The sequence below is a fragment of the Fukomys damarensis genome, unplaced genomic scaffold (assembly GCF_012274545.1).
Source record: "Fukomys damarensis isolate Sample0158 unplaced genomic scaffold, DMR_v1.0_HiC HiC_scaffold_15, whole genome shotgun sequence".
Classification (NCBI taxonomy): Eukaryota; Metazoa; Chordata; class Mammalia; order Rodentia; family Bathyergidae; genus Fukomys; species Fukomys damarensis.
Genome location: NW_022900927.1, coordinates 5,302,917 through 5,306,784, shown reverse-complemented (window position 1 = coordinate 5,306,784; position 3,868 = coordinate 5,302,917). Strand labels below are relative to the sequence as shown.

At 50.4% G+C, this 3,868-nt stretch overlaps 1 protein-coding gene across 1 annotated transcript in view; it reads right to left on the bottom strand.

Moving 5' to 3' along the window:
- The window catches only part of Arf3 (ADP ribosylation factor 3), an 18,907-nt gene extending 16,653 nt beyond the window's left edge, over nucleotides 1–2,254 (bottom strand). Inside the window, exon 1 of the mRNA XM_010623588.3 lies at nucleotides 2,058–2,254. The gene's annotated coding sequence lies outside the window, so the exon portion shown is untranslated. The remainder of the gene's footprint in view (nucleotides 1–2,057) is intronic.
- Between the last annotated feature and the right edge of the window lie 1,614 nt (nucleotides 2,255–3,868).

Sequence of the window (3,868 nt, the reverse complement as noted above, 5' to 3'; positions counted from 1 at the left end):
CCCCCCCCCCCCACACACACACACACACACACACACACACACACACACACAAGCAGAGGGGGGGGAGGGGGGGAGAGGGAGAGAGGGAGAGAACAAAGGTAGAAAAACCAAGCACAGGGGTCAGGGATTTAGCTCAGTGGTTCCACAGCCTGCCTTGCAAGCAAAAGGTCCCAAGTTTGATCCCCAGTGCCAAAAAGAAAAAGAAAAACCAATTACAGATGAAGAATATTTGTACCATTGTTTAGCTATCTCTGGCCACTTCCACTAACAGCCCAGCCATTTCCTTTCCTTTCCCTGAACTGTAGACAGAAACTACCTTCATGTGCTAGGTTTACAAATGCCTATTATGTGCATTTGTATTGTAACACCCAAGAAGGGAGATTAAATTCCTGTGTTCAACAAACTTCCAGTCTCCTTAGAAAAGCAAAGCACAGATACACAGTGCTCACTTCGACAGCACATATGCAAAACAAAGACATACAAAAATTCTGACTGGGCTGGGGGTGTAGCTCAGTGGTACAGCTTGCCTAATGTACTTGTGGTCCTAGGTTCCATCCCTAGCACTACCAAAAGAATTTGAAAAAATTTTTTTTATTACATAAGGTAGTGTGTGCAAAGAGGCACGTGAATATGTGATACATGGGAGCCCTTCCTGGCTGAAACCAAGGTCAATGATTCATTCTGTGCAAAGATGAATCTCAGAAGATCAGCTTCTTTCTTATTATGAGCACTATTCAAACTTAGGTCCAATATGCAAGGACCAACCCACTGGCCAGTGCTGCCTCAACAACAGGCCAAAAACAAAATGGCAGGCAGCGAAGACTATTTCCACACACCCGACTGGGCATAAGGATGAAGGTAAGCAAAGACTAGATTCTGGCCTGTTGCGCTGACCCATGCACTCAGACTCTGTAGCAGATCTTCTCCCAATAAAACTTTCATGCCACAGAGCAGGAGTGACCCAATCCAACAGCATCAGAGACAGGTTTTACATTACACTTCTCCCTCACGCTGATGACCTCACTTTTTCTTCTCACTCCTGACCACATAGCACACACTTTCACCTCCACTACCACATTCCTCTTGCTACGGCCTAAGCAGCGGACCGTAACACAACCCAAAAAGAAAGGAACTCTCTCCCAAAACGAGTTACTCCTTGGCTAACCAAGTGCTCCGTTTTTAACAGGAAACTTTACCTCCCCACCTCCCCCTCCTTTCCTCAAAGGATTGGCGTAAGCAATGGCTCCATTTTCTGTTCCGGGAATCCTGGTACTTCCTAAAGAAAGAAAGCGGATTGGAAGACACAAACTCAGGGCCAGTGACAAGATGCTCTCTCCTCCCTAGAGACCGCCCCCACTACGCCTGGGGAGGAATGCCCCACCTCTCTTCTCCCAGCAAGCTCAGATCCCCCTCCCCCTCCTCCTGACTCTTCTCCACCCTCTCCCACCCACTGCCCTCTTCCCAACCAGCCTTTCCCCAAGCCCCGACAGCACAACCTTCACCAGCACAGTGGCCCTGGGGTGCCCACCAGCCTGCCCAGTTGCTAACCTCCAGAGCCCCTATGCACCCCTAACCCACTGCGGGGGAAGGGAGTGTAATCACGGCAAGGCTGTTCAGTCTTCTATAACTGAGGTGGGGGGAGGAGAGGTAGAGAGCGGCTTTCCCTGGCCTAGTCCTTTAAAAGAAAAAAGATACAAACAGCCACACCGCCCCCGCAGCACCTCTCTCTCTCTGGTTGGCTTTTCTCCCCTTCTGCCCTGGTCTCTGCAAAGCCCACCACCTCCGGCTGGCGAGGAGCCCAGGTCGCCCCCTTGTGCGAGGCGGAGGACAAACCCGTGAGCGCCCCCGCCCCACCCCCACCCAGCCTTGCGTCCTTCAAACGCGGGGGCAGGCTCGGGGCTGGCTCGACGCCCCCTCTCTGAACTGACGCTGGGAAGGACCACACTGCTCAGTGCCGGGCGGTGGCCGGCGGGGGCCTCTAGCTCCTCAGATCCCGCTCAGACCAAGCCTCTTCTCTCTACAGGGTCCCGCCTTCCCTTCCCTCCCCAACCCCTCACCTGTTCCTGCTCCCAGCTCCGCCGCTGCTACCACCGCCTCCGCCCCCGCAAGTTCCACTTGCCTCTCACTCGGCTCTCCGGCTCTCCAAGCCTAGTTCACCGAGGCTGCTCCCCTGGCCCGCACCCCGACTCCCTCCTTCCTTCTTTCCACCTAGCACCGGAAGCAGCGACCGAGACAGGAGCTGTGCGGCGCACCCCCACCCCCAGCCAGGGATACTTCCCACCCTCACGATCGCGCGAGAGTTGCGCTGTAGCAAGCAGCAGTTCTCGCGAGACCTATCACCATAGCAGCGGCTGCAGCAGAAGCAGCAGACCGCTGTAGCCCAAGTCTGGTGGGGGCCCGCGAGGTGTGGGGGCTGAGGGCTTGCGGAGAAGTAGATACCCGGAGCCTAGGAATGGGGATGGGGATGAAACAGTAGAGACAGGTGAGACTCCCAAGCCCTAGGGTCATACCTAGAATTTAAGGACTGAAGTCAGTAGGATTGGGCCAGGGGGTCCAGGGACACCTTGAAAGAGCAGTGTTTGCTTGTGGCCAGGCTTATCCTGCCGGACTTATTTTTTATATCTTAATCACCCACAGAGCTACACTACATCATTGTCGCTACTCGCTATTACTGAAACTAAGAGACAACAAGGTCTGAATCAAGGGATCCTTTCTCGTAAGGGAGAGGAAGGGGAGTGATGAATTTAAAAGGCTAAAGGAAACAGGCGAATTTGAAAGACAATGAATTGAAGAGGGTTGAAGGCTAAAGTTTTAGAGGCATGGTCTAAGGAAATGTAACTAGATGAGTAGGAATTTTAGTACCCTAAGGAAAAGTGAAGGGCTTTGCACCAGTGTGTCTCACTACCTACCAATCTGTGCTTCCACCGTACTCGTTTTTTCACCTGATGGACATATGCAAAGCTGCCTTGGAACAGTCACAGCTGGGATAAAAGCTGCACTAGAAGAACACTAGAAATACTAAGAACAGAAGGTTCTTTAAGTGCCCTCCTTCCTCTTTCAGCAGTACAAGAGAACACGTGCCTCTTCCCTAAAGTTTGAGCTAAAATTGCCACTCTTCTGAATTTTCTGCCTTGTTTCTTGTTTCCTTCCAAGGAGTACTGGGTTGGTAGATACCACACAATTATTTGTACTCCTTGTCTACATCAAGCCCTGGTTTGTATACTTATTTTAGGATACCTAAGGATACCAGACCCTTCCTCTTAGCCCAGTCTATTCTGTCATGTTTATTTGAAGAATAACATGTCTTACAATATAAAGTCAAGAAGACCCTAATTGAAGGTGGTAAGGAATGGGGCCAAGGATTTAGCTCAGTGGTTCCACCGCCTGCCTTGCAAGCACAATGACAAGTTCGATCCCCGGTACCAAAAAAAAAAAAAGGTAAGGGGTGAGATGGATTTTTTTTTTAAAAAGGCAACAAGGAAAGGAACCTATGTATGACAAAAAGAATTCATCCTTTCCTAGCTTATTATTATTAAGGGCTTTTGCCTTGCTAAGCTCTGTTTTTAAAGGCAAAAGACTCTTCCAAAGGTAGTAACCCACTGCTAGAGTGGGTCCTGTGATACCTTCAAGTGATTACCCTCTTCACTCCTTTCCTTAGAAGCTTCTAGCAACACTCCACCAGTTTATATCCCTACAAGACCACCAAAACCGTGTTTTACAGCTCCTTCCCTAGTGCCTCAGCCACACCAACTTGCCTTGTGAGAGTCCAGTAAAGAGATGGAAACTAGGGCCAGAGATTTAGCTCAGCAGTTTGGTGGCCTGCCTTGTAAGCGCAAGGACCCGAGTTCAATCCCTGGTACCAAAAAAA